General features: G+C 34.3%; 1 protein-coding gene across 2 annotated transcripts in view; it reads left to right on the forward strand.

Moving 5' to 3' along the window:
* The first annotated feature begins 17,488 nt into the window (after positions 1-17,488).
* Positions 17,489-20,229, forward strand: part of LOC108762650 (uncharacterized) — a 44,608-nt gene continuing 41,867 nt past the window's right edge. Inside the window, exons 1-2 of one of the 2 annotated variants that reach the window (XM_018509729.1) lie at positions 17,489-17,702; positions 17,846-18,086. The gene's annotated coding sequence lies outside the window, so the exon portion shown is untranslated. Of the gene's footprint in view, positions 17,703-17,786; positions 18,087-20,229 lie in introns of those variants that run through there. The other variant, XM_018509728.1, reaches the window with a different exon arrangement.

Here is a 20,229-nt window from a genome sequence, read left to right on the forward strand (position 1 = left end):
TTTAGATGTGACAAGTGCAAGATAAGTTTCCAATTTCTACTAGAATTTGATGATAATTGAGAATTGTCAGAGATATTGGAAAATTATGCTGTAGGCTGTTAGATTGTAATACGCGAAACTGATCTGAAGTTATATGAAAAAAAATTAAAATTAAACGCTCAACATTTCTGATCTGTTTTTTAATAATAATTTCAATAAAGCTTCACTATATACACTGAAAAAAAATATAGTCAGTTTTAATAAATATTTAGTTGAATACTGCTAACTAAATATTTATTAAATATAAAGATATATTTATTTGATACAAGAAATGTTAATTTGATTTAACAATCATTTTGTTACTGGACAAATATTTATTTACTGTAAGTAAATGTTTAGTTGGCAGTATTGAACTAAATATTTATTAAAATTAACTAAATTTTTTTCTCAGTATAGGTACTGAAAGAAATGTCTTTTATTACATCTCAAAATCCGGACCTGATGGAAATATGTTGGTTACAGATCGAGCTTAATAAAAAATTACTCTAGAAACAGTCTTTACATTCTCTTGCACAAAATCTTGTAAATTTATATGTACAAGTATTATCTGAGGTCTGTTTTATAATTAAGAATTTTATTTCATAATATTATGCTATATATCATAAGAATAATTATTTGTATACAACTGCTTTATTTTAATGATATAAAATCGTGATATATAATTATGGAAAAATATTTTTGCGATGCCAGAGAAATAAGTGTTGACTCTTGAAACACTAAACGATAATTGCGTATTTCGCGCACGATTAATACAACGTGTACACACGCATTAAGGAAATCTCGTAAATGAAATCCAGATCTTGAGCTATTTCAATCGAAACTATAGACGGTCTATCGTCGAACAAATTAAGTACTCAATTAATTCGTTGACGTAAGCAGTGCAAATTAGCCCAAGCTATTATGGGAGGGTTAAATTGCTTTCGAGCGCGGTGCGCTTATGTAGGAAATTGAAACAATGTTCGAAATTGCGCGGTCCACCATTATGGTATCCGCTTAACTATTAACGCGCTCTGATGGGCTAAGTGCTTGCGAAAAATCCGGACAGCAGGAAGAAGAATAGCCGCGGAGCGGAAAAAGGGGACAAGGGCGAAATGGGGGGAATGGAGGAAAAAAAAACAGCAATGAATACGCTTCAATTATCGCGCGGGAGAGAAAATCCATTTTTATCCTCTACAAAATCGAGTATCGGCCATCGTGTTATACTGTTGACTTCGTATACAGAGAATAGTCGACCCCGCGGGAATTTTCGGAAAATCTGGAACACTGCCAATGGCGCAGCTTAGCGTTGTCGTTGTTCCGGGAGATAATATTTCGCCAGGCACTCGCTATTCGCCGATTTTATATGGTCTACAGGCGAATTTTTCCATCCCTCTCTTCTTCGTGGAAAATTAACCGCGATGTCTGTCTGTTGAGGATTATCGTCGTTGTACCGCGAACGTAACAGGTTAATCCGTCTGTCAGAAAATGTTAGAATATTCGGTATTATCTTCGTTATTTGGTCAGAGCCGTAATATTTTATATTTTTAAGTTGCTTTTAAAAAATATTAATTCACAGAGAAGAAATATTAATTTATCTCTTTGCTTTTAAAATTCTAAAATGAATAATAGAAATAAAAACATAAATTAATCAATATTAATTCATAAAATTGATATTCGAAGTTTCAATAAGTAGTTACAAAAAGTAGTAGATTTCTATAAAATTTTACTCTAAAATAAAATAAAAATCCGCTTGAAATTCGTTCACAGCAAACAATAAACAGATCCTATTTATTACTTCGTAACATTTTATTAATCCCCGTTCACATACATGTGTCTATCATCTGTGGCAGGCATTTTTCTATACAGAATAGCTCGCTCGTATTTTGCTAACATAAGTCGAGTCGTGTTTTCCTAGCGATATGAATGTTATTTCGTTAGATAGAACGCGCCCGCGGTCGTGGGAAATTGAAAATATCTGGGGAACGCGGGTTATATTATTCGGAAAAAATATATCGAGGAGGGTGGACTATCGTGATATGGTGTTGGAAATGTTGTATCGAATCGCCCTACTTTCGAACGAATCGCGGCAGTGAGTCCAGCACGCGGGATTCGGCCCGAGTGACGTTTACATTACAGAGGTGTTATCGGATTTCTCGCCGCCGATGTAATCGTCGCTGTAATCTCTGTCTCGTACTCCGCGCATCTGCATACGGCTTAAGATATAATAGCGTTATGTAAAATGTATATTTACATATACATACATATACGCATACATTTTATATTAATAACGCTTGATAACGCTCTTTCAATTACATTGAATTCTATTTCCATCACGTCAAAATTGTTGGATTTGTTCGATACGTGTGTTCTGCTTGTTGTTTGATCGTTTTGCAATAATATTGCAAGAAATAGAGGAGAAACATGAGATGAAAACTTGAAAAAGTTAAATAATCTTGACTCTATTCGAGAAACGTCAAAATATATAATTTTATATTCTAATTTTAGAACATAAAATAGAATTTTTTAAATAATATATATAGATTGCGTGATTTATAAGAATCTTTGAATTTACTACAAGAATACATGTATAATAACGATTTTATATTTTCAATTTATTTCTTTAATTTCATTTGAAATTTAATTCCATCCTTATCGTGGGAAATTTCGTTTAATCCGGCTATTGTTACATAATATTTCTCAAATTAATTTCCAAACAATTCGTATTTGGTTTCCACGTAAAAAAAGGGCCGTGAATCATCCGCCGTAAGACAATGACGAACTGCCGGTATTAAAGTTGAATTATTAATCAGGTTGAGGGAATGGATAGCGGTGAAACCCTTTGACGGGGGTTGCAGCATAGATACGCACGCTCGTCCGCCTGTTCGTTTCATTATTGAATGCAAATAGGTTCGTTAGGGCTCGTCGTTTTTAAGTGCTTGTCGAGTCTCGACCCTCTATCTAACTGAGCCTCCAGAAACAATACTACTCCCGCCCCAGAGAGAGCGAGGAAAATTACTCTGCGGAAAGTTTAACGTGTCGTGCCGTGACAACCGACCGTTGAGATCGGCGATCCCATAAATATACAGGGTGTCCCAGTTGTGGCGAGTTATGTTTCATGGAGTTTGTGGAAGCTTTTATATTTAATTAGAAAATCGCTTTTAATGCTAAATTAAGCCGCTTAAAAGTATAGGTTGCTATTAGCACAAGTAAATAACGTTTAAAGAGAAAAATAAAAAAGCTAATGTGATAAAATTAATTAAACACGCATGAGTCATATTTGGTCATATTTGGTCAAGGTGGTTTTTCGTGCTCAATAATATTTCTTGTGAATTTATACAATTTTCAATTCAAGCTGAGACTGTGCGCCGATTATTTGTCAATATTGAAACACAGTTCTAAATCGAAGCTGGAATAGTAATATTACAAATTAAATTGATATAGCAATTTAATATTATTGCTGCAAGTAAGCAAATCTTAGAAAGATGTTAATGATTTAATATTAATAAACATCTTAAAAACTGTAAATAATATGTTGCAAAAAATATTATTATGTAAAATTAATTAATTTGAATGTTTGCAAATTCTTATCGAGCCGTAAAAAGAAATAACAAAGATTAGAGAAAGATAAGGCAATTATTAGAAAACGTTTGTTAGAAATGTTTTGTTTTTGGGTATCTCACTGCAGGAACCAAATCGACAAGTGTTGTATTCCGACTGCATCAGAATTTAGGGATGTCAAACGCATCGTCCCTGTTATTCGAATTACGATTAGAAACGTGCTGGTCACAACCGAAACAATTGTCACCTAACACCTCGATTGTGATACAAATGCGATCTCTATCGGCGTTTCTCATCCTCCTCTCGTCTACACGCGATGCCAAAGCGCTACCCATTGGCCAATCAAACCAGGAACGTGATCGACGCAAACAAAACTCGAATATGCAAGGCACATCCAGTAAAAAATGATTACAGAAAACTAAAAATAAAAATAGTTTTGTATTGCAAAAATAAAATTTTGGAAGAATTTCTATTTTTTAAAGCAACTTTTATTTTTAGCTAAAAAATACAGAAATATGTTTAATTAAAAAACTAAAAGAAAGAAAAAATTGAAAATAAGAATTAAAATTAAAAAAGTAAAAAATTTTTAAAAATAAGACAGGTATATTAACAACGAACACAAAAATTAAATAATATTATATTATAAAAATTTCAATTATATCATCTTTATTCTTGCAAATTTATTGCTCAAAAACTGAAAGCCAATTCAATATTGATAGTGTAATCACTGGCGCATTTATATCAGTGTGCCAGATATTACGTCGCTATCAATTATCGTAAAACGAGCACGAGACTGGAATAACGAGCGTCTCCAAAAATTGCTGACACTGCGACGGATTTTACGGCCTAATGCCATTCGCTATCACGCAACTTGTCGCTCGTATGTAATTGATCCAGGACGCGGCAACAGGTGATTTACGACGATAATTTGGTAAATATGACGACGATTCGTCGCGTCATTCGTCGATAACGTGTTAAACGTGTTGTATTAACACGTGCGTATTTGCTATCAAATCCGATAGCACGATTGTAAACTGAATATTTTCATCAAAAATAATTCTGTGAATCACGAGAAGTAGAAATTGTCGGAATAGCAATTCTGATTACATATTTTGAATAACATGTTACTTTAATAAATGATAAGATATGAGAGATATATGCATAATTTATATTGTACTAAAGCAAACGTTACGACAAGCATGGACAGTGAGAAACTATCAATCCAAAGTAAGGAGTTACTTGACAGGTTTCATTCATTAGATTTATTCCCGAAGAACACGTTGAGTGACTCAAGGTAAACGACAGTGGGAACGAGCGACAATAGCACCCGCGACGGGTTAGTAGGTTCATTTCAATTAAGAACAAGCGACAATAGATAGACAGAGAGTGACAGCTTTAGCGATAGAACAATGGGAGGCCGGCTATTTGTCATTGACAACGGATCGGATTGTTGCGGGGCGAAATTCAATCGAGCATGATGAACGTACAGCGTTCGCAACTGCACGTTCTAGCGAGAGTTTAGGGTTTCCAGCATTCAACCGTATTCAATCGCACTAAATTCCGTCTGTGACTAAACAAGTACAATATGCTAAAATACATAAGAACCAAAAAACTCATTATTTTTTAGAAAAGTATTTCTATGAAAGTTTAATATTCATTAATAAATTTCATGAATCAATTTTTAATTACCGAAAATAGAATTAGACAATTTCGCAAAAATATCTGATGATTAAAGGCACACCACGGGGACCTTTGACCACGAAACGCGTCACTGGCCGTTCAATGATCCCGTCTAGCTGTGCGGTATGCTGTTTCAAATAATCAAGGGAGAGTATATATCTGAGGCACCCTCCTTCCTGTAGATACGTGCCGCCGGACGATCGAGATGATAGCAATTTGCACTGCTCGGCCTCGGAAGGACCCGGATCGCGTCGGAGGTCGGAGGGCCTGCATGAATGGAGCGGGGGCGGTGCGGAAGTACTTGGGCACGTATGCGTGCCGAAGGGAGAATGGACCTAATGCTCCTTACGCCGACGGCATAGTATCCATCGTTAATGGCCACGAAAGCGTGGTCTTAGCGCGGTTACGTGTTTACGGAGCTGGTTTCGAAAGGACAGTTTTACATTGAAAAAGAAATGAAGACAAATTATATTATAGATTACATATCATCCAAAAAGAAGGAAATCTGCCCGATATTAAGAAAGCGTTAAATTCAATTGTATTTATAATTAAATAATAAATATGTTAAACAAGGACTCTCTGTCCTTAAAATAACAAAATCAACCTAAATCTGAGCTAATGAGAGTCAGCGCGAACGGATGTGCGCAATAAATCTTTCACAAATAATTTTGTTAATCCATACGATGAGTTAATATCATTTTTATTTGAGAAATCTTGAAATCTTGTTTTTTTTTAATCTTGAACGTTTCGATTCTCTTTGGAATCTTCATCAGCAATCTTCTTAAACCATACTAGATTTCATGAACGTTCAATGTAGAATCACTCGCAGGTTGCCAAAACTGTAGTGTTATCTATTTAAATTCATATACATAAGATATTGAAATTCAATCAATAAATCAAGATTTCAAGATTTCAAATACAGATGATATTAACACACCGTATGGATTAACAAAATTATTTGTGAAAGATTTATTGCGCACCTCCGTTCCCGCTGATTCTCATTAGCCCAGATTTAGGTTGTTTTTGTTATTAATAATTAAATTATATACGAAGATTATTTCGGCGTGCAATTTACAGAACGGGAAAATATACATACATACATATATATATATATATATATACAAATGTATAATATTAATTCATACCAAAAGATTATGTAAGCACTAAGATCCAGCTTAAACTGATGAGGCTTTTATTACTTAATATTAGATATGCATTTATATATAGTCTAATAACACTTACTGTTTATGTACAAGATGTTATTAATGTGCACGATAAATTTCAATTGATACAAAATTGACGAATCTGTATTATTTATAAGCTCCAATCATTGTATAGGACACTCTAATAAGCTGTAATAAATGTTCTCGCTCTAATACAAGTATGAATTTTAATACGCTATAAATCAGGAAGTCTTAAGAAACTCTAAGTCCTCCAACGTAATGTATAAAACAGTGTAATTACTTCGAGATTAATGATAATTTCAGCAAGTTTGATATACCTCCTGGAAGTTAGCGTCATCTAATAGATACATTATATTATGCGGGTGAAGTGTTCGCTATCATCCGCGCGTGTTTGTACTCGAAATATTGGGATATGTATAAAATCGATATTAATGTAAGCACGCGTAAAAGCGTTTCCTTTATGAAATTCACGTCTTATAGGATACTCTTCTCTTTTTCCAATGATCTACGTGACGGTGCAGAAACGAAAATGTTAAGATAAACAAACTTCTTCGCGTCGACATCGGGTTTCGACATATTGTACGAAAGCCATCTGGTTTCCCGGTTTCGTTTTAAAGGGTGATCCTTCAACAGAAGGGGGGTAGGATTACCCTTTAAAGGGAGTAACTTAAGTAAGTAAAAAGAGAAAGAGAGAGAGAGAGAGAGAGAAGAGGGAGAGAGAGAGAGAGAGAGAGAGAGAAAGAGAGAAAATAATAGCTTGGTCGGAATGTAGACGTTCGCGACCATAAATAACGTATACTGTACACACAGAAATCGCGTAGACGGCTTATTTACATTCATGTGTCCGTATACGTACATACACATGTATGTACGTGAACAGACGTTAGTAGAGAAAGGGAACTGCAGACAGACAGATAGGAAAGTGCGAGACAGCTCGCTGCTTTCGGTAGCGTAACCCGAACCCTCTCCATTCCGTTTTCCTCCCTTTGTTCTTGTCTTTCTCTTTTCATAGTAGTCTCTTCACCAGTCCTGATGTAACTTTCGATTATCTTCGATCACCTTCAACCAATTTTATATATTCTTCGTGTATTCTCGTACAAACTTATTTTCAATTAATTTGATCTCTAGATTTTTTATTGCTGCCAAGTTACAAGAATCGACAATACAAGATGAAAGAAAAAGACCTATCATGTAGTTGTCATTTCAGAAAAAATAGTTTCACAAGTTCTTTATACCTACATACAATTGCATTATTCTTGATCTTTTACAGATTCTCCAATTAATTAAATGAACAAAAAAGAATTGTTTAATTAAAATTCTGCTATACAATTTCAAATTATTGTTATATGTTTCTAACATGATTACTGTACAGAGATCAATATAATTTTAACAAATATAAATGTTTTATGTTTATTTATTAAATCAATTAACAATCAATTTCGCTCTATTAAGGTTAGAATTAACTCAATTTATTCGAAAATGTCAACAGTTCTCTTCTCGGTCAAGTTCTATATTATTACTAATGAATATCTTAATATCTCTCATCGCAGTTGTCAATTTGATATTATTATAATTCTCCATGAAAGATTGCAAATGGACGAATCGTGTCGGTAAGCTAATGAATATCTTAATATCTCTCATCGCAGTTGTTGTCAATTTGATATTATTATAATTCTCCATGAAAGATTGCAAATGGACGAATCGTGTCGGTACGACATGTCAGCGATTTCGACGTGAGAGTATCGAGAAAAATGTCGGATGTCTCGGAGATGCGGATGATCGGACACGAAAGTCGGGAACGCGTGCGAGACGTGTACTTTTATTCCGGAAGATATTTTGCACAAGCAGAAGCAGCACATGGCTGCGACTTCGGACAAGCGGAATGTTGGAGTCTATGTACCGTGGGAAATATCGTGAAAGCGCTACATGTTCCTTACATCGAGTCCCCATCGATCACGTACGACAACTTTTGCTACGTGGGTCGTCAAAGTTCGCAATTGAGGTGATTAAGATGACATCGCGCCCCTCGATCTGACTAATCTATAAAGCGAATGTTAATGGAAGCTTTAATTAAATTGATCAATGCGCGGATAGAACGTCAAGCCAATCACGATTTATCATGCGACGAAAACTTTATACCTTTTAATATAAAAAGTTTATTTTTCATTAATCATGTAATTATTAGATTTTTAATCATCTCTTGAAGAAAAAAAAATGAGACGTGAAGTTTGTGAGATATTAAATATAATATATATGTGTAATATATAAAAATACGGAAAAATATAAAAAAATATTTAATATTCCTGAAGTTATTAATATTTAAGTTTCAACTTTTTTTTTTTAAGTAAAATACATCTGCGAGATAATTTTCTTCGTACAAAGAATTTGGAGTAATTTCGGAATTCGGTTCAATCTTTATTGCGAAATGCTCGAAGCTATTTGACGTTATACAGTCCTTTATTGCCTAACAGGTCCAATGCACTAGCCGTTATCCGGGAAGTGAGACTCGTAAATTGATTGCACGAGATCGTGAAAAGAGAGAAAGGAAACTGACGGAATTTAAATTCTTGTAGATGATTCCGAGTTGTGCGCGTCAAAGTTTGACGCTTTACGTTTGCGAATCGCTTGTATAACAAGACATTGGAACTTTTCAACAATAGTAGGTACGTCTTTTTAATCAGCGTTCGAATTGAAGGAAATTGGAGATTGAGAACTTGTTCGCCAATTTCGTTTGAGAATAAATTAACTGGAGAGAAAAGGAAGATAGAGAGAACGGCAATACTGATCGACAAATTCGACTAGATCAGTTAAAGTGCACGAAATCGCTTTCATAAATCAAAGGGAGCAACACTGATGTCCGTCGAGAGAGGCTTTACGAGCGTTGCAAAACACTGCTTTGAGGCGCGATGCTCGTCGCAATTAACCTTCCAGCGGTCGTGCCACTTTACACTTTACGAGCGGTCGTCTGATGCACAAAATATGTACTGAGGATGTCTTCAGGAAAATATAGTACAGCTTTTGAATTTTCATAATTAAAATTACAAATATATAATTTATATATATATATATATATATAATTATTTTTCAATTTGAAAGAAAGTTATTGATCACACAAATATTATCGACAAAAAATATATATTTTTAACAGAATGAAATGTCATTTTTGTCATTTTCGCTTCGCAATCCCTGAAAAATTATTTTTTTTAGTTATGACGATTTTTAAGTTTTTATGGAATTAATTCATTTACGATGATTGATAGAGTAGTAATTATCTAAATCATTCATGAGTGATAATGATTCGAAAATTACGTTTTGTGAGTGATGTCATTTAAGAGAGTAAGGAAGCGATATATATAATTTATATATATATATTTTTTCTCTACTTTTTTATAATATATATTTTAAATCTTAAATTTAAAATAACATTAAACACAAAAAAATATTTTAAAAAAATAAGAACAAATCGACAAATAGTCTCAGTCAATGTCGATCAATTTTCTATGCGTGCAACCGCTGGAAGATTACTTTTCCGGTTCCACAAGCGACTGACGTAATTTAACTAGTACATGGGAAACTTGTGCAACGTTGATACGCATCGTTTTTTTTCCCTACATATATCGCAACCACATACATCCGTTTAACGAAGTAGGATCGTACATTCAAGGTGTATTATACATTCAAGGTGTACGCAACTTGCTTGTTCTTGTGCTGCAAGAATCGTTTTGATTCTTGTTTCCGCGCAGTCACTCGTGTCTGTTTTCACACTGAAAATAGCCGCGTTTACGTATCCCTTTGTCTTTTTATCACAATTGTACTCTTGTCAGGGTAATTTCTCTTTAGTTCTGTGCGAAACAACATCAGCCCATTAAAATTACGAAAGTTTATTACATACTTCGTACAACAACGAAAAATTTGATATTTTCCATAAATTCTATAATTTATACAATCTCAATTTAATTTTTTTCTTACTGATGATCTATAATCTCCAACTGTAGTTAAATCTTATATTTGTAAGTAATTATTATTATTAATTTATCTTAATAAGTATTTAATTTATTAAATGGCACTAAAATATTAAGAGAAGCTAAGCCTTTATCATGTAACACATTTTTATTTTATCAAATGATGCAACTTGTATATAAACATATTCAAAGAAAATCTTTTCTGGATCTTTTTCTTTTCAAGGGTAATGCTCTCTGAATATGTCGGCGATCCGAATATATACCAAGACATTAACGAATCTTCTCCTTTGCAAACGAAATTGAAGAGTACGAGTATGCGACATCGTTAGCTGCGGGTATGCGACACATTCGTATGCAAACGCGCGAGTCCGATGTCCCCGAGAGTTCTAAAGTTAGAAACATGCGACGGGAATATACTCGCATACAGGACCGCCCGAACCCTTATATTGCGAATGTAGTATTCCTGCTCATTTTATGTTAATTTTAATGCGCGTCTGAGCTGTACGAGCATCGTTTAATAATCATATTTTGATTAGACAAATTCCATTTAGCAGACTAACAAGGGAACTACACGTAATGATAAATTCTGATTTTAATAAAACTTTGTATACCTATATATATATTATATAAAAAGATGAATTTAGAAAATGTCCATTGCGACGAAAAAACGGTTTGAAAGGGTGAAATCTCTTATATGGTAAAGCTATTTTCAGGTTTTTCCGTTATATCTCGAAAACTATTCAAAATATTAAAAAATGTTTTACAAAACGTGGATGAACGGAGCTAATTTTTTTGTAAAAGTTTTGGATGAAGCATTTTTTTGATATGTTGAATAGTTTTTCAGACACAACGAAAAAAGCTAAAGCTTGCATTACTTATAAGGGGTGATTTCACTCCTCAAACCGTTTTACAGCCGCAATTAATATTTTCTAAATTTATCTTTTTATGTAATTTATATATGTATACAAAGTTTCATTAATATCAAAATTTAACACTTGGTGTGGTTCCCTTGTAAATCTAACTTAAAATCAATGTCTAGTAAATGTAAACTTTCAGCAGATTCTAACGATTACCTATTGTAATTTGATAGCAATTAATTTAATTGATTATATAAACAGTCCAAAAAGTTGTTCTATACAAAAGAGATCAGGTAAGAAAATTATAAATTCTTTGATAAAATCTTAAAAGAAAATAAAAAATACAATTTGTATTCATTAATAATTGCACACGATAGTTAAATTGCAATAATGAAAAAAATTGTGTGTGTGTATGTGTGGGCTTAAATTAAATAAACTCTTGTTCAGCGGACTGAACTTTTGCGCGAACATTTTAAAAGCCGATGTTGAATGGCTCTAGGCCATTTAATTTCAAATGGTTGAGGCAACTCTGTGTTCGCTCAGCCGTTGTATCTCGCGAACTCGAAACGCACTAATAACGTTAACGGGAGGGAAAAAAGTCTCACGACAGCGAGGAGTTTTGTTCGCTAGCGTTGTAAAAAAGTTAGATCCTCCTACATCTGCCGAGTACGTACATACGTAAATGTGAAGGAGGATACACCAGAAGTAGTCGTAATAAAAATGATAGATAGTGCATGCGGTGTGCATATTACGTTGCAAGAAATTGCAGTACCGAGTGCATAAGAACGAAAAATTGCGTGAGAATTAATTGCTACGCCATTTACAGCTCGCTATCGTCAAAGTTTAATCAACTTTTAGCAATTCTGAAGAAAACTTATACGCTCATATTTTGAGATTAAAATCATAATTAGAACAGAATCAATTAATTTATGCTTGGTTTATGTTTTGATTTTAACCCTAAAATTTTAAAATTCAGCCAATAAGGCTGCCAGTTCTAATTAATTCTAATTGAGATCTGTATTCCATTGGCTAAATTTTAAGATTTTATGGTTAAAAGTGTTAAGACCGAAGCATAAACCAGACACACATTACAGTTCTAACTGACTAAACTAATTCTATTGATAGTGATTGATTAAAGAAATACGGATGTACGTACATTATTATAAAAATATTTTAGTCATTTTATTAATTTTCGCTCTCTAAATTTGAATCAGTGGATAATCACCGATATCAGTGCCAAGTATGCCACTGGTAATCAGTGAATTAAATGTGAGATCCCTAACCTAGCTAATCTTTATTGTGTGATCTAACTAACCTTGTTTTAGTGCTTAAATTCAATGAATATGGTATTAGAAGATTAAAATTAACATGCAAATATTAGTATTTTAGTTATATAATGCTTAAACATTTTTCCTTTTTTAGTTGAACTTCAATGATTATCAGTGCCAAGTATGCCGCTGAATAATTAGTGACTATCCACTGATTCAGATTTAGAGAGCATGTAAATTATTATTATTCTCTCGTGTAATAAGAATTTTTTAAATAATAAATATTATCGACGAGACGTTAATATAATAAATTATCGGCGGACTGCAGTGACAATTAGCATTACACTTCCTTTTCATATTATGTTACTAATTCTGTTATTGATTAAATAATCAGTTAGTAATCTCACAATATATTATACTCTTTCGTAGTTGTTATGATAATCATTATAAATAATGTTTACACCGTTAACTAACGATCAATATTACATCGTGTTCTATTTGCTTCTGCGCATTCGCTGTACTTGCATCTAGTATTACATGTAAAGCCACATTAATGTTAATTAATGAATATGTTACGCAGATTAAGTTTAATAATTTATTTAATTATATATATTATCGTTATTCGCGTCTCTCTTTTTGCAAAGATCTGTCGATAAAGTAAATTAAAATAAATTAATATTTCTATTTATATATTCTTCAGGAACGAAATTGTCCCATTATAGAAACAGAAGATGCATTAATTGTTCTTCAGTAACTAAGATTCGATTAGTTGTAGAAAAAAACAATAGAAATTTTTTAAGATAAAATTCACAGTAACATATAATGGAAGATCAAATCTCGGTGAATACCATTCGTTTGCGGAGTAAGTGTATCGATGTGACTGCCACTGGTTGACAACGGATTGTGTCGTCGAAATGTCATCCTAACAATATATATACTTTAGTTTACTTTTTCAACCGCGATGCGCGCACAAATCGACAGTAACTTTTGAACAGCGATGATAGTGATCTCCCGGTATTACTGGAAATGCAATTCGAGCACTTGCTCCGGACACTCTAATTCACTTCGTATCACAGGGAGCAAGAATAAAAGCGGACAAAGAGGATGAAGGGCATAAAGCTGCACAGTGCGTGGCACTGTGTGACGTGTATGTACGAGTGACCTGCGTGCGTGCGTGCATGTGCACGACGGCCCGCCACGGAGCTCTATATCCGGTCTAACTTCCGCTTCTCTGTCGGTTCCCAACAATATCGTCTCTCAAATCTTTCGAGTTTGCCCTAATCCGATTCACAGACTCGTGATACAAAGACGAAAGGATCTCGTCCGCATTAGAATCGAGCGCGACTAATTTACGCTAAAATTCGAACATGCAAGATTAACTTTGAAAAAAAATGAAGAGAGATGCAATCCTAGATGTAATAAATATAGACTGCACATTTTCTGATCCGTTAGAAAGCATTCGTTTTAGAAAGAATTTTATTAGCATCTCTTTTCAACTTAACATTTTACAAAGAAAGAGAGAAAAAGAATGATATGATTCAAGCTATCTCATTCTTTCTAAACCGAAATGACCAATTTCAGAAATGTATAGTCTATTCTTATTACTATGTAAATCTATGCGTAAGGAAATGGAGAGTAATATGAAGATCTTAAGATTTGTTGACTTTTTCTAACTTCTGTGATGACGTAAAAAGAATGATGTATTTTTTTCAGATTCACTAAAGCTCTTCGTCATCATTTATAAAAATTAAAAACTGTTAAATTGAAATTTATATAATATTTTTTAAGGACATGCTAATTTCGTCATCTTGCCCTTATGCAAGTAAAATGATTTTCAGTAGTGGATAAAATTACAAAAAGTTAAGTTAAAAATATACTTTTTTACGATTGAAAAGATTTATTTTACTATAATAAACACTTCTTATATTATTTTGATATTATGATATAAAAACGCAGTTAAAGAAAAATAAAAATAAAAAAGATTAGTAAATTACATATGATAAGATTTACTTACATAAGTAATCAATACTGAAGAACAAATTTAATGTAGTTATTTATAATGCATATTGATAAATATAACCTCCACACAAATATCTCGTCATCTTGCTCATCACTGAAAAGCATCTTACCCGCAGTCATTGTACTGATTTATTCATTTAATAAAAATGTTACAATACAAAAAATGAAAAATATTAATATGTTATTTGATACGTTTTTTATAGCTGTACTATATATATTGTGATTTTATAAAGAAAGTAAAAGTATTTACTATAATTACGTTATTCCTCATAAATTAAAAATATTTATTACTATATTATTTACTTTTGTAGATATATCGAATCAAACTACACACACACACACACACACACACACAAAAGATGATTTGTTATTATCTAAAGCCTTTAGTGAATTGAACTCGTCATCTGTTATGACCTTAGAAAAATTAATAATTCATCATCTTATTTTTCTTTCTCAATTTTCCACGTACTTTTCGATACATTAAACCGACTTCTTGCGAGGCGGAAGTTTCACGTATTCCATTATGGAATACATCACTCGTCGCGGAGTCCTTCTCTAGGATGTCGATGACCGGCAAAGGACGATCAATTCTTAAAACAAATGGTCCGATCGTCCCAGTTCGCGTCTCGCGGTCGCGCGAAAAAATGAGATACTCGCGCCTCACGACCTATCTCCTGAAATATTCATTCTTCCGGTTACTTCGAAAGCCCCTTGGCATCTCTACGCGGCTCACGTATCGTGTTTCCGTGCATAAGAGATACACGTGTCCAGCGGTCGGAACAAACCACCAGGGATCGAAATGCTTCCACGTCGCAAGCAATATAATGCCAATAATTGTCGTCAGCCAAGATTTCCTGCGATTAATCGCCAGCATTCATATCAGATCATGATATCGGTAATACAAAAATCATCACTATCAGAAGAAATATGATAGAAAAAAAGCAGCAGAAAGTTTCCGCCTTACTATGCACTCTATTTTTCGTTCGAAAACCTCTGTTCCCATTCGATACGATTTACGATCGGAAACAAGAAAGTCTCATCATTTTGCGTCATGTCAAAATTTCTCCTACTTTTTATTTCCACTCTTTATAAGGAAATTTTTGCGCTTTATAGGGGAAATATAGAGCGACGTCGTTTCCAGATACGTTTGATATTTCAAATGGGTTACGAGATCGTGATGGACGTAAAAATGGCCGGACGTGTTTTCCGACATCTCGGCGACTCGAAGTTAGACGTCCGTTTTAACGTCGAGCACCCAAGAGCAAAATATAAGATATAAACGAGAGTAACGCTACGAATGAAAGAGAAAGAAAAAGAGAGAAACAAAAAAGTAAAAGAGACGAACAAACGATAGATAGATATCAAAGAAGTGACTCGTAGAGACGATGCTTGCCGACACGGTGTGCCCAACTCTCGTGCTCGTTTTCCTTTCCAGAAAATAAGAAAGAAGTCGGAGAGAATTGAGGAAGCGAGAGGAATGGTGATATTCTGGGTCCCGGAGAAGAATACCGTCAAGACACGTATATACGCGCGTACACAGAGGGTGTAACGGGGAAAAAGCGGTGGTGAGATAGAAGCACAAAGAGTGGAAAGGAAAGTGGAGAAGGAGATGCTGCTTCCTGTCCTGGGTACCGCTTATTAATATACCTTTCGAGCCACGCGAATTGTGGCTGGTATCTTGGCAATTGCAGCATCGTGATCCTGCAGGAGATCCCGTGAATTGTCATTCTTACCATGAAGTATGATACGGTAGTTAATGCAACGGCAGATAGTGGTTATGCGACGTTATAATAACAGTAGGTAAATGGGATTTTAAATTAGACGCTCGCGTTCGTCTATCCTTTTCGTATTTTATTTCATAGTAATTCTTCTTTCTAATTAATTTCTGTTCATAAGAGCGTAGATTTCGAATACAGAGATTTTAAAAAGCTATTTGTTTTGTTCATAAATTTTCTCTCTCTCTCTCTCTCTCTCTCTCTCTCAAGAGATCCACAGAGAAAAATGCATTTTCAGAGTTTAATTAAAAATATAATGACTAATATAAAAGTAATATTGAATAAAATTAATAACATAATTAAAAATATAAAAAATATCTACACTTTTAATATTAAAAAACCATAGATTTAAAAAGTTACAGAAAAATGTTTTAAATATATATTTGTATTATCAGAAATGTTGTATTTGTCTTTTATATGGACCATTGGGAACGATTTCGATTATAGAACACAAAATTAAAATTAAAATGTGATATTAAATTGATAAAATCAGCGGCGAATAATTACAAGCTGAAACCGGCAATCTCTCTATAATTTGTCACTATATAACAGTTAATTAATAAAAGTTGGTATAATAATGCAATAAAATTGATAAAAAATTTAATTAAAAATGGAAATAGAGAATATATTACAAAAACTAAAAAAATTATTTTACATAACCGAAATAATATCTGCAATGTATAAACCCATTGATTATTTATATTTTCATTACATAAAGTGTCATACGTTTTGAAACAATATTAAAATACTGCAATATCAGATAATAAATAACCATTATTTTATTTTTAATTTTCTTTTTAATTTTTCAAATATGCATTCGCAAATAATTAATTTAAAAACTCTCCAACGTGCTTCTTATGAATTGGCTATGGAATACTCATTGAATGTTTTTCGCTCGGTTGTAATATTGACATGATTTTAAATCGTACTCTTCTAGGACACTCATGAGTTCTTCTTTAACGAAATAATTATCTTTCACAGACGAAAATTTTTCGGCGAGAGAGTGTGAGATCGGCACGGCTCGGGCACACACGAACGAACGCAGGCCCGAGGGTTGGCTCCGGCGGCGCGGTGCGGCGCGGTGCGATGCGTCGCGACGCTCGGCGCCACGGCCTCCCTCAGTCAGCCCTGCGCCGTACGGGCGACGACCACGAGGGAAGAGGAAGCGCCGCCGCTTCTCGCCGTCGCGCGAGCCGACGCGACGCGACGACGAGCGCCCGTCCGTCCGTCGAGAGCTTTAGTCCGCGTCCGCACGTCGACTGAAACACGCGACCTACGTCCACCCGGTCCACCCGGTGTAGTGTGCGCGGCTTCCCTCCTTCCTCTTGTCGTTCAAACTCGTCCTGAAGGAACGGCCAATTCTACCGGATCGGATAACAAAGTCTCTTCTCTTACCATTCTCCTTTTTTGTCTTTCTCTCTCTCATTCTCTCTTTCTCTCTCTTTCTTTCTCTCTCGCTCTTATTGTCTCTTGTCGTCTTACTCGCGTCAGTTTCTGATAGTACTTCTCCTGCTCCTTCGACAGATGCTTCGCGATCCTTTCTAAGTTAGATGGAAGGGAGGATGTTTCAAGCGCGTGGAAGGAAGATTAAGACCGCCGGAAATTCGGGATGTAATATCCGGCGGCCCTAGTTACACGTAGTGTGCGCCAGTCGGCTTTCCTGCCTTCAAAGTTGCAGTAGCTTCAATACAAACCGGAGTAACGAAGGACGCTCACTTTTGGATTCGACGATTTCGATTTTGATCGAAGAATCAGCTCAACGAAGGTGCGTTTTCGAAGAATTTTATTATTTTATTATTCGGGTTAAAAGATAAAAGTATCGCTGGACGGTATTATGTATATACAATCAGTTTAAGAACTTCTTTGAATTATCCAAATTGGATGCAGCATTAATAATTCTGGACATTATCTTAGAAATAAAAACTATTTTAACACATTACAAGAAAAATATTTTTGTTATTTTAGAATTTGCAAATTTTTATCTCATGAAACTAAAATGATATAAAATTATTTGTATATACATCATACATAATCTTCAGTAATTTTTTTAGAATGTCTGTAAAAATTATTTGTAGGATAAATCGGGGTAACTTGGATAAGTTAACAGAAAAACTTTTAAAAGACTGTATAAAAGACTAAGGTTGCATAGTATATTCAATTAAACATACAAAACACAATATTGCACTGTAATGCATGAATGTTTTATACATTTGATTGAATGCACTATGCAACCTCAATTTTTTATACAATTTGAAAATTTATAGAAAAACGTATTTTATTTTTTTCTTATAAATTTAAAAATTAACTTTTGATTCTCTTAATTTTCTTATCCTCAAGTAAGCAAATTATTTTTACGAATAAATAACATTTTCATACACAATTTAAATATTTTAGATTTATATACTAACTTTCCCAAAAAAGAAAAAATAATTTCGACCATATAATTATTTAAGGCCGCAAGAAGTTTAAATGTACCAATGTTTCCAAAATACCACGAAAAGTTATCTCCGACATGGTAGAAGATTACACAGAAACCTTAAGAGGAAAGTCGCTTATTATTATCCTGAAAAAAAAAAACTTATGAATGAATCATACTACCAATCCAAGAATTTTAAATTTAATAAGGCAAGAGTCTCGTTGCTGTAAGGGTCGCAACAAGTTTAAATTCACCATGGCATCTCGTTGAAGAGATATCGCGGAAGTTACCTGCCCGACAATGGTTACAAGAATATTCTCTCTCATTCTCTCCTTCCGCATTCGCTATTCCCACGCAGTCCTAGACAACTCCTGTACGTTAGAGGGTGATTCTCCATCCACCCTGTGCAACACGATGCGATGCGACGCGACGCGGAGAGCCTTGCCTCAAACTTTTCCGTAATGAGATTTCCCAGGGAACGAAGAGGGATTACGGCGCGGAGAGACTTTTTGCTCGTGTCGCCCGCGTGTGCATCGCCGCGGTCCCATACATCAAACTGTCGGCCGGGGATGTTGCAGGTGCATATGATACGTACGGCTCCGTTAAGCGCCTTTATTACTCGTGGCGAGGCCAAGGGAAATGCGTATCGACGAGTGAAATTTTTTCCGCAAACTTTTCTCACGTTTAGCGAATTAATCGATGTTATTCCAGTCCTCAATTATAGCTAAAACTAATGACTTAACATCGTTGATCGAGTACTGAGAGATTACATTGTATTGAAAAAAATGATTGGATTAAATAATAATTCTGGTTGGATTAAATAATAATTCTAGTTCGATTAAATAACAATTCTGGTGGAAAATGAACACGAATCAAAATTTTCTAGATAAATCTACTAGAATTCTAGTTGAGATAACTAGAATTCTGATTGATCTAATTATTCCGATAAAAATAAGAATTCAAGTAGATATTTTACCAGAAATATTGTATCAACTAGAATACCGGTTATCTCAACTAAAATTCTATATAATAAATTTAACCAAAAAATTCTGATTCGTCCGTTTTCAACAAGAAATTTTGTTAGTAGTACCTTAATCTTGAAGTGCTTCGTTAACGAAGCTGACATTAATTTAATTAATGCTATTTGCATTGATCAATTTTAGAAATTTTGATTTCGGGAGTACTTATTTACATTTCTTCGGTTTTTTAAAATTTTTTCTCCGTTCGGAGAAAAGCTAGCTTATTAAAGTTCTCGGAGCGCTTTCTGTGCGCATGTGCTCGTTCGCTCCCTGCTGTCGCTTAAACACGAGTACACATGTGCGATTGTCCCTCGCGAGTTTACGTTAACTTCCGTACGTCGGGCATGCCGACTGGCGACTGTTTATTTGCCACGATAATTATCGCGGGAGTTTTATAAAGTCCGGAAACGAGCTTGCACGCACGTGACTGCACTCACGACGGCACGGCTTGTTACAAAACTACTCGTCGAACT

This window comes from Trachymyrmex cornetzi, unplaced genomic scaffold, assembly GCF_001594075.2.
Source record: "Trachymyrmex cornetzi isolate Tcor2-1 unplaced genomic scaffold, Tcor1.1 scaffold313, whole genome shotgun sequence".
In the NCBI taxonomy this organism is placed as follows: Eukaryota; Metazoa; Arthropoda; class Insecta; order Hymenoptera; family Formicidae; genus Trachymyrmex; species Trachymyrmex cornetzi.